Consider the following 12217-nt stretch of genomic DNA (forward strand, 5'->3'; position numbering starts at 1 on the left):
CTGGAAATCATGCCAAGGCAGGTTATATCTTGGAATATGCTATTTCAGTGAAAGATGCAATATACGGTCAGGTCCATAAATATTGGGACATCGACACAATTCTAACATTTTGGGCTCTATACACCACCACAATGGATTTGAAATGAAACAAACAAGATGTGCTTTAACTGCAGACTGTTAGCTTTAATTTGAGGGTATTTACATCCAAAGCAGGTGAATGGTGTAGGAGTTACAACAGTTTGCATATGTGCCTCCCACTTGTTAAGGGACCAAAAGTAATGGGACAATTGGCTTCTCAGCTGTTCCATGGCCAGGTGTGTGTTATTCCCTCATTATCCCAATTACAATGAGCAGATAAAAGGTCCAGAGTTAATTTCAAGTGTGCTATTTGCATTTGGAATCTGTTGCTGTCAACTCTTAAGATGAGATCCACAGATGAGATCCACAGAAGCAAGCCATCATTAGGCTGAAAAAACAAAACAAACCCATCAGAGAGATAGCAAAAACATTAGGCGTAGCCAAAACAACTGTTTGGAACATTCTTAAAAAGAAGGAATGCACCGGTGAGCTCAGCAACACCAAAAGACCCGGAAGACCTGGAAAACAACTGTGGTGGATGACCGAAGAATTCTTTCCCTGGTGAAGAAAACACCCTTCACAACAATTGGCCAGATCAAGAATACTCTCCAGGATGTAGGTGTATGTGTTTCAAAGTCAACAATCAAGAGAAGACTTCACCAGAGTGAATACAGAGGGTTCACCACAAGATGCAAACCATTGGTGAGCCTCAAAACAGGAAGGCCAGATTAGAGTTTGCCAAACAACATCTAAAAAAGCCTTCACAGTTCTGGAACAGCATCCTATGGACAGATGAGACCAAGATCAACTTGTACCAAAGTGATGGGAAGAGAAGAGTATGGAGCAGGAAAGGAACTGCTCATGATCCTAAGTATACCACCTCATCAGTGAAGCATGGTGGTGGTAGTGTCATGGCGTGGGCATGTATGGCTGCCAATGGAACTGGTTCTCTTGTATTTATTGATGATGTGACTGCTGACAAAAGCAGCAGGATGAATTCTGAAGTGTTTCGGGCAATATTATCTGCTAATATTCAGCCAAATACTTCAGAACTCATTGGACGGCGCCTTTCCGTGCAGATAAACAATGACCCAAAGCATACTGCAAATGCAACCAAAGAGTTTTTTAAGTGAAAAAAGTGGAATGTAATGCAATGGCTAAGTCAATCACCTGACCTGAATCCGATTGAGCATGCATTTCACTTGCTGAAGACAAAACTAAAGGGAAAATGCCCCAAGAACAAACAGGAACTGAAGACAGTTGCAGTAGAGGCCTGGCAGAGCATCACCAGGGATGAAACCCAGTGTCTGGTGATGTCTATGCGTTCCAGACTTCAGGCTGTAATTGACTGCAAAGGATTTGCAACCAAGTATTAAAAAGTGAAAGTTTGATTTATGATTATTATATTTATTTCCCATTACTTTTGGTCCCTTAACAAGTGAGAGGCACATAAGCAAACTGTTGTAATTCCTACACCGTTCACCTGATTTGGATGTAAATACCCTCAAATTAAAGCTGACAGTCTGCTGTTAAAGCAAATCTTGTTCGTTTCATTTCAAATCCATTGTGGTGGTGTATAGAGCCAAAAATGTTAGAATTGTGTCGATGTCCCAATATTTATGGACCTGACTGTATATATATCACCTGCCCAATATTGTACAGGTACCCATTGTGCAGCCCAAAACAGCCCTGACTCTTCAAAGCATTTAAGCCACATGGCCTATAAAGTTGTCCTGTGGTTGATGGCACAAACCAATTTGCAGACTGCAAAGAAAAAAGGGGAGTTAGTCAGCACATTCCATTGTGCAGATGCACTTGCTATGGCTGAAAGCACAAAAGAAAAAACAAACAATGCAACAGCACTCAGCAAACACAAATGATACATTAAATACAATAGTGTCATACTCACTATAGAAAATATACTAGTGTTAATGCTATGCTCATTATAAATATGGCAAATAATTTTGTACAAAATTATTTGTGACTGTCCATCCTGGTAATGTGATCTTTTTAGGACAGGAATCTATGCTAAATACTACCTCTTTTGCTGCCATACTGGCCTCCATTAACCCCTTAAGGACTCAGCCCTATTTCACCTTAAGGACTTGGCCATTCTTTGGAAATCTGACCAGTGTCACTTTAAGTGCTGATAACTTTAAAACGCTTTGACTTACCCAGGCTGTTCTGAGATTGTTTTTTCATCACATATTGTACTCCATGACACTGCTAAAATTGGGTCAAAAAAGTAAATTATTTTTTAAAAAATACCAAATTTACCAAAAATTTTGAAAAATTAGCAAATTTCAAAGTTTCAGTTTCTCTACTTCTGTAATACATAGTAATAACCCCAAAATTGTGATGACTTTACATTCCCCATATGTCTATTTCATGTTTGTATCATTTTGGGAATGCCATTTTATTTTTTAGGGATGTTACATAGCTTAGAAGTTTAGAAGCAAATTCTTTAATTTTTCAGAAATTTTCCAAATCCCAATTTTTAAGGACCAGTCCAGGTCTGAAGTCACTTTGTGAGGCTTACATAATAGAAACCACCCAAAAATGACCCCATTTTAGAAACTAAACCCCTCAAGGTATTCAAAACTGATTTTACAAACTTTGTTAACCCTTTAGGTCTTCCACAAGACTTCATGGCAAATGGACATAAAATGTAAGAATTTCGATTTTTTGGAAAATTTTCCAATATAATCCATTTTTTACAGGAGCAAAGCAAGGGTTAACTGCCAAACAAAACTCAATATGGGTTGCCCTGATTCTGTAGTTTGCAGAAACACCCCATATGTGGTCCTAAACTACTGTTTGGCCAAAAGTGAGGACATAGAAGAAGGGGAACGCCATATGGTTTTTGCAAGGCAGATTTTGCAGGACTGGTTTTGTTTATACCATGTCCAATTTCAAGCCTCCCGTTGCACCCCTAGAATAGAAATTCCAAAAAAGTGACTCCATCTAAGAAAGTACACCCCTCAAGTTATTCAAAACTGGGTTTACAAACTTTGTTAACCCTTTAGGTGTTCCACATGAGTTAATGGCAGATGGAGAAACAATTTATATTTTTTGAAAAATTTTCCATTTTAACCCTTACTTTACTGGAAAAAATGGGTTAACAGACAAACAAAACTCAATATGGATTTGCCCTGAGTCTATAGTTTGCAGAAACATCCCATATGTCGTCGTAAACTACTATTTGTCTAAACGGCAGGACATAGAAGAAGGGGAACGCCATATGGTTTTTGGAAGGCAGATTTTGCTGTACTGGTTTATTTACACCATGTACCCTTTCAAGCCCCCTGCTGCACCCCTAGAGTAAAAACTCCATAAAAGTGACCCCATCTAGGAAACTACGGGTTAAGGTGGTTGTTGTTTTGGGACTATTTTAGGGTAAATATGATTGTTGGTTGCTCTATATTACACTTTTTTGAGGCAAGGTAACAAAAAATTTGAATTCTAAAATTGTTTCTACATTCACTATTTCGTTTTGTGGAACACCTAAAGGGTTAACAAAGTTTGTAAAGTAACTTTTGAATACCTTGAGGGGTGTAGTTTCTTAGATGCGGTCACTTTTTTGGAGTTTCTAGTCTAGGCTATATCAGGGGGGCTTCTAATGGTACATGGTGTAAATAAACCAGTCCATCAAAATCTGCCTTCCAGAAACCATATGGCGTTCCCTTTGTTCTATGCTCTGCCGTGTGGCTATATAGCCATTTACGACCACATATGGGGTGTTTCTACAAACTACAGAATCAGGGCAATAAATATTTAGTTTTGTTTGGCTGTTAACCCTTGCTTTATTACCGGAGAAAAAGGATTCAAATGGAAATTTTGCCAAAAAATGGGTGTTTTGGCACCGTTTTTATTTTATATTTTTAACGCTGTTCATCCAAGGGGTTTGGTCAAATGTTATTTTTATAGGGCATATTCTTACGGACACGTCGGTACCTAATATGTCTACATTTTAAAAAAATTTTGATTTTACACTATATTATAATTTTAGGAACAAAAAAAAATTATTTTAGTATCTCCATAGCTTGGGAGCTACAGTTTTTTTTTAGTTTGGAGACTATCTAATGTAGGGGATGAGATGGCGGGTTTTTTTGGCACTATTTGGGGTGCATATGACATTTTGATCGCTCGCTATTACACTTTTTGTGATGTTAGGTGACAAAAAATTGCTTTTTTTTACACGTTTATTTATTAATTTTTTTACGCTGTTCATCCGGGGGGGGGGGGGGGGGTTGGGTTAAATGTTATTTTTATAGAGAAGATTTTTACGGACGCGGTTATGCCCAATATGTATGGCTCTCAGACTTTGGAGACACTAAGCAGGCATCCTCAAACTGCGGCCCTCCAGATTAAACTACAATTCAAACCATGCCCTGCTGATAGCTGTAGGTTGTCTGGGCATGCTGGGAGTTATAGTTTTACAACATCTGGAGGGCCGCAGTTTGAGGATGCCTGCACTAAAACTAATATTTTGGAGGAAAAAAAAATTGTTTCTGTGTCTCCGAAGTCTGAGAGCCATAGCTTTTTTATGTTCTCTAGGGCAGTGTTTCCCAACCAGTGTGCCTCCAGCTGTTGCAAAACTACAACTCCCAGCATGCCCGGACAGCCTTTCGCTGTGCGGGCATGCTGGGAGTTGTAGTTTTGCAACAGCTGGAGGCACACTGGTTGGGAAACACTGCTCTAGGGGACTGTTGGGGATTATAAAAATTTAGCACTCCCTGGAAGTGTGATACTCCCTGAAGCAAATCGATAACGCAGAGGCCCCAGATGATCGGGGCAAGTGTCACATTGAGTGGTGGTGTCCTTTCGTATCCCCCTCCTGTGACACGCTCTGCATCTTTTTTGGGTTCATCCCTTCTTTCCAGTATGGGGGACCACACCTGGAAAATGTTGGCCAGGGACGATCCGGGCGCCTCCAATTCCCGAGGTACTCCGGCCTGCTCTTTCCCGGTCTGAAAAAATCAGGTCCTTGAGGACTGCCTCATAGAATTGGAGGAATGTCCCTGTTCTGCCAGCGTTTTGGGATAGTACAAAAGCGTTGTACAAGGCAAGCTGTACCAAGTAGACCGCAACTTTTTTGTATCATGCCCGGGTTTTGCGCATGGCATTATATGGCTTGAGGACTTGATCAGAGAGATCAACTCCTCCCATATACCGATTGTAGTCGACGATACAATCGGGCTTGAGGACCGTTGCCGCGGTACCTCGCACAGGGACAGGGGTGATGCTGTTACCGTGGATTGTGGACAGTATAAGGACATCCCTCTTGTCCTTATACCTGACCAGCAACAGGTTTCCACTGGTAAGGGCACGGGTCTCACCCCTGGGGATCGGTACCCAGGGGGTGCGCAGGGAGGCCACGCTGATTTCTCCGCACGGTCCCACAAGCGGACGTGGATCTGGCGGCAATTGACCTGAACAAGGGAATGCTAGTATAAAAGTTATCCACGTACAAGTGGTAACCCTTATCTAGCAGTGGGTGCGTAAGGTCCCACACGACTTTCCCGCTAACACCTAGAGTGGGGGGACATTCTGGGGGTTCAATACAGGAATCTCGCCCCTCGTACACACGAAATTTGTAAGTGTACCCTGAGGTACTCTCACAAATTTTGTACATTTTCACGCCATACCTCGCCCGCTTAGTGGGAATGTATTGGCGGAAACTGAGTCTCCCCTTGAACGCAGCGAGAGACTCATCAACCGCGACCTCCCTTCCAGGTACGTAGGCCTGCACAAATATGGCCCCGAAGTGATCGATGACCGGCCGTATCTTATACAGACGGTCATAGGCAGGATCACCTCGGGGGAACATGCTGCATTATCTGCATAATACAGGCATTTCCGGATGGCCTCAAACCGGGGGCGTGTCATGGCCATACTGTAGAGTGGAGTCTGGTAGAGGACGTCCCCACTCCAGTATTGCCTGACACTGGGCTTTTGCACTAGACTCATGTGCAGCACGAGACCCCAAAACGTCCTCATCCATCGGGTCTAGCCAAAAAGGAGCCCGGGTGCTGAGCAACGAACTGTTGGGCGTACAGGTTCGTCTGCTCCACCATCAGATTCATAAATGGGTCACTGGGATGGGGGGGGGCAAGTGGCAGCACTCCTGGGTGGGTCTAGGGTCTCATAGCTAAATAAATCAGGTAAAGTTTTTTTGTTTTTGTTTTTTTCCCCTAACTAACTCTCCCTTCTATCCCTGCCTAGTCGTGTCTCTCCCTCACTGACCCTAACCTACCTGGAGGATGATGGGTGCCGACGGGGGGATCACAGGAGCTGGTGAGGATGGTGCAGGAGCAGCAGCAGGAAGAGGAGGGGAGAGAGGAGCGCTGGTTGAACCTGTTTGTTCAGGCAGTACATCACTATTCGCTGATTTGCCATCATGTTAATATTAATGGCTGCTTTGGGTTCTGTTGCTTGTGGTAACAGACGGTGGGAGGTGGGTGACTTGATGGGTGGGAGGGGGAGAAGTGCCTTCTGGTCAGACACACAGACAGAAAGCTGCATACACAGTATATCCTGGTAATAAAGCAATTTGGCCTCCCTTTCAGCAACAGGAGAATATACCTCCATTTTGCTTTCATAGCCTGGATATAAAAGAATGGTTATCCAGTATACTTTAGATTGCTTAATGCAAACAAAATGCCTGTAAGAACATAGGCAAACAAGCATGCAGCTTGTCATTGTACCTAATGTTTCAGTTCTTTCCAGCTCCACCACCCACCATAATGATTGGTCTTTATATCCAGTGTCATCATCATCATGAGCCTCATCCTCCTGCACAAGCGACTCCACCTCCTCCTACTAATCCTCCAGTGGTTGCTCCTCATCTTTCACTTCTTCCTCCATGAGACTTGGTCCATGTAAGTCCCAAAGAGCTGCAGGGTGGCCAGCAATATATGGAAGATGTTCTCCTTCCACCATCCCTTGTTGCATCAGCATGAGCATCTGCTCTAAGATAGAAATCAGGGGGGTGACATTGTTGATGTCACAGTTGGCCCTACTGACAAACCTGGTGGCCTCCTTGAAGGGCCTGAGTTAGCAATACACTTCTTTGATAAGCAGACTCTGACTTCAAAACAACACATGCTCCCTGCAGAGAAACTCTGGTGCATGACAAAATCATTCACCACATGCTCTCTATCATGTGCAAGTTGGAATAATGCGGATCAAGCAGTGCAATGGCAGACCACTCTAATGCTGCAAGTCCAGGATGGTGTTCCTTGCCACATAAAAATATTTGAAATATAAGAAGAGTCTCCTGGACATGGCCTCTGCAAGCCACTGTACTTTTTGAAAAAGGAGGGAGGGGGAGTGGAAGCAACGCTGTTCCCTGCTTCTGTTGGGGATGGAAGGATGTCTATTGAGAGGAAACCAGACGTGGACCAAATGTGGAGGTGTCAATAAGATTTGGCCTTGTTGCTGCGGTGCTGCCTTGCATTCACCTGCGTATTAATAGGATAGATACGTACATACTACTAGCTGTTCTGCGGTGAATTGTGATTGTTATAATAATTTTTTGAGGGCATATTAATAGGAAAAATAACTTTCTTCTGTATGAACCGAATTACGTCAGTTAGCCATTCATTGGTGTAAAGTTTTTGTGAAACAGCCTTTTTGGGGAAAATATATAGGTGATTCTAAACTTTCTTCTGTATGAAGTGAATTTCGTCGATTAGCGATTCATTGGTGAAATTTGTTTGTGATACAGCCTTTTTTGGGAAAATTGGTCAGTAGCTATAACTATGGTCAAGGACAATATATGTCCTTTACGCTCCACTGGGTAAATGTGGTTCCTGCACAGCCACACCAGCAACTTGTCCAGGCGATGCTGCTTTTGCCTCCACGTTCTCACGCCATTGGCCCTGCGACAACGTCTGGCTCTACCTCCTCATCCTCCACCGTGTCCTCAGCCTCCACTGCAGGGACAATTCACAGTGCTCCTCCAGCATACCACATATGCAGGGCATGGCGGTGTCACACTGTTCTACACCTCGTTTGACTGGGTGAACGGAGTCACACAGGTGAAAAACAGCTCCATGTCCTTCATCAAGAAATCTAATCCTGGCTTTCTTCGCAACAACTCAAAGTCAGAACTATGGTGATCGACAACGGGAAGAACATGGTGTCGGCGCTGCGTCAAGGAGGACTGAGCCATGCACCCTGCATGGCACACGTGTTCACTCTGGTTGTCAAGCGGTTCCTGAAGTCTTCTACCCATCTGCAAGACATCCTAAAAATGGCCAGGACACTTTGCATGCACTCCAGCCACTCGTACACCGCAAAGCACAGCCTCCTTGACCTGCAGCGGCAGAACGGCATCCCCCAACATAGGCTGACATGCGACGTTTCCACTCGTTGGAATTCCACCCTTCATATGTTGGACCAACTATATGAACAGAGAAAGGCCATAAACGATTTCTTGATGACCCAAATGGATAGGAGTATTCTCCTGTGTAACTTCGATGTCAGCCAGTGGCAGCTCATGCATGACACTTTCCGTTTGCTTAGGCCCTTTGAGGAGGCCACATTATTTGTCAGTCGCCAGGACTACAGGATGAACGATGTAATTTCACTGCTTCATGTCCTAGAACAGATGCTGGTAAATCTGTCTGGTCAGGGGACTGGAGGCGTGGTGCCTAGAAAGATGGCGGCAGAGTTTGACACATTTGTCTGTTAAGATCTCTGTTTACAGTCAGTGAACTGGAACATCATTTATCGTAAGGAAATGCAAACACCTACTGATGGGGTGTTAACCTCCAGAAGTAGATCATCGGCACAAAGGAGCAGTCATTTTCACAGCTCGAGGTATCCTCCCAGAAGCTTGACCTCTGCACATTGACAGTCTTCATTGCGAAGCTTGTCTAAAAGAAAAATCCCGCAGTGCACCCCCTTGGAGGAAACTCTTGATCTGGCAGAGGCTGCTTTGCTCCTTCAAAAACAATGGACTCTGTAAAGCTTGACACCGATGTATAATTTCTCATACACCCGACTGAAAGAGTATTCCAAGCACCTGTCTGCCCACATAGCTGCCGAGAAGCAGAACGGTCTTGCCATTGAAGTGGGCTCAGAACTGAACCTAAAAACCAAATTTTCCTGTTCACCTGGACTCAAAGGAAAGGACAGAGATCCACTGGCTGTGCTCATACATATTTCATCCAAGTCTCCACTCACCAAGGCAAGCACAGAGGATCGGATTGTGTGGACAGGTTGGTCCTGGGGGACGTACACAGAGGACAATCTATTGGAGGTGTTAACAGAGACAATTACTTGCCTCCCACTCTTCCTGTGTAACAGCTCCGAGGCGCTCAAGGCTATCGTAGGGACGTGGTTTCAAATAAACTTTGATTGTTGTTTCAGTAAGCTGGTGATCAGTTCTCAGGACCTTATGTGGCTAGCAGCATTGTGGACCGGGTATGACATGTCTGGATCAGTGTCAGCCACAGAGCTTGTTTTCTCTGTGCCCGTCGAACCTTGAGGACTTCAAGACTTTATGAAATGATATTCATAAATCAAAGGACGAAGTCACGTTGGAGGCAGTGGACAATTTTTTCCAATGTCTTTAATCGCATTTCTTCAGACACTTTAGAATTCACTTATCAGCAACCCATCTTGTAAAGGTGAAGGCATCTGTGGCATCAGGCCATTGTGAATGAAAAGTGAAGTTCCTCAGTAAGGACTGCCTAATCCGAGTGCTGGGATTCATCACGCAGCTGTCCATCAATAACATCCAGTATTGAACACATGGACAACTCTCATCTCGGACCTTCTTGTCCACAATGTTCGGGCCCCCTGGATCCCTGCAGTGCTTACTACATGTTATACTGCTTCTTACCATTCTGTTACAGCGGCTGTGAGACCTGCACATACTAAGGCTTATTTATGAAGATTTTCTGTACCGACCAGTTGCCTTCCAGCTGTGATTGTGTAGCCTGGAATGAGCTGGAGTCGGCTTGTTTGCTGGACTGTCCTCAAGTTATCAGCCATAACCCCATACATTTCATGATTAATATGCATTACCATCGTGGTCACCCCAACACTGGTCTTCAATCCATTCTTGTTGATGAAGTGCTTTTTTTTTTTTTTAAATTGTCTTATAAATCTTGTGGTTTTGCCCCTTCTGTGTTGTATTTTATGCGTATTAATGTCCTGTTTGTGAAATAAACGTTTTTTTTCTCCCCCGTTCAAAAAAAAAAAAAAAACAGAAGACATGCAAATATTCCATTCACGTGTCAGCTCTGTTTTGGATCCACTCCTTTTTTTTTTGGGCATTAGCAATACTGATGGATTACTGACCAAATGCTGACCGAGTGAAGGCGGATGCTCAACAGACAGGATCCTTTTTTTGGGGGTTATTGTTCTGACGGATCAGAGGAAGGCCAAATTAATTAGTGACGTCAACACTTACAAACTTACTGCTGACACCCTCTCTACTCTGTTGGGGGCTCTACTTGTATAAGCGTTTAATAGAACAGGTTCTGTAGACATCTATGTGGAATCAGCTGACGATGGTGTAAAAGGAGTGCGCTTCTTCTTGGCTCTAACATCAACCTGTAAAGCTGAGTTCATACTTGAGTTATTTGGTCAGTTTTGTCCAAGTTGACTGCCCAAATAAGTGAAGTGTGCAGTGATTCTAAGAGTGACGCCTGTCATCTGCGTGTCATATGGACTCACAGTATTATTTCACTACCACAGCAGACTCCCTATGCGTGTTACTGCAAGGCACAGTGTTCTACACAACTATAAAGGCTCTCTGCATCCAGGTCCAGGAAATAGCCGTTTTTTAACGCGATTCGCCGCAAATAAATTTGGATCTAAGCAAATTTTTTTCTAAAAATCCGGCGAAGCTGCAGAATCGATTTTTGGAAAAATTCACTCATCTCTAAACAGATCCATATATCCATTGTGTATTTACAAATGTAACATTGCATTTATACTCTGAAATCATAAAATAAACTGAAATTGTATTTTGAGAAACGTCTATATAATTTGTGCTTTATGTTTTGTTTTTGCCTTGTTTTGTTCCTTGGAAGAAGCGGTTAAATTCTTTCCCATTACACTGTGAATCAATATGAAGGAAAAATTAGACAAAGGTCCACAAGTTTATTCATAGGATGTTGCCTCTGGTTCATTGTTCTGCTTGGTTAAACTTACCCCTTGGAGAGAGATAGGAATAAATATTAAATACTTCTCTTGCACTGTTCTGTCACTATTGTCATTGTCAATATTCTTCCTTCCCCCTATGTATGTGATAGATTGAAACATCAATATTGCCTTGTTCTGTGAAATATATAAAGAATTGTGTTGTACTCATTCTGATAATACTGCAGTTTAACTGAGGAATGATCGATTGATACCTTCCCCATAGATGTTATTTTTTTTTCTCTTGGGATCCATGTTTATATTTAATGGATTAATAGTGTGCTCATGTCACCTAGATATAGAGCGTTCAAGACTTACATGTTCATAGAATGATTACACATCAATGCTACCTATAGACATTAAATCCAGTATGTTAGCATTGCTGAATATGTCTAGACCGCTTAAATGCATCTAGTGTGAACCAGTGGCAGATTATAATAGGTTCATTCGGGTCGGTAACCCCGGGCCCGGCATCCCTGGGGAGCCCAATGCCGACCCGAACGCCTACATACGGCAGCGGGGCACGGAAGCGAATAGTTCCCTGCCCCGCCGCCGATCACCGCCATAGACTTCAGGCCTAGTAGGCCTGAGGCCTATGCGGTAGTGAAATCCCGAAGCAGGCGTATGTGATGACGTCATCACGCGCCTGTGCCGGGAGGGACGCAGGGCAATGAAGAATGCGCGCCTGCCTCACCATGCCGGACACAGGTAAGTATAGCTTTCAAATTATTATTTTTTGTTTCTGTGTGTGCCAACTTTGGGGGGCGGGGGGGCAGAGGAGGACATGGGGCAGTGTGGTAGCAAATCAGCTCGGGGGGCAGATTATTAAATGGGGGAAAATCACTTCATGTGGGATAGATTATTACTTGGGGGAAAATTACTACATGGGTGGGCAGTGTGGGGGCAAATCACTTCAGGGGGTGCATCGTGGGGGCAAATTCTTCATGGTGGGCAGTGTGGGGCCAAATTACTTCATGGG

General features: G+C 43.5%; 1 pseudogene; it reads left to right on the top strand.

Moving 5' to 3' along the window:
• The first annotated feature begins 8824 nt into the window (after nt 1–8824).
• Nucleotides 8825–9836, top strand: LOC120991413 (annotated as a pseudogene).
• Nucleotides 9837–12217: the final 2381 nt, after the last annotated feature.

Source organism: Bufo bufo, chromosome 2 (assembly GCF_905171765.1).
Source record: "Bufo bufo chromosome 2, aBufBuf1.1, whole genome shotgun sequence".
NCBI lineage: Eukaryota > Metazoa > Chordata > Amphibia > Anura > Bufonidae > Bufo > Bufo bufo.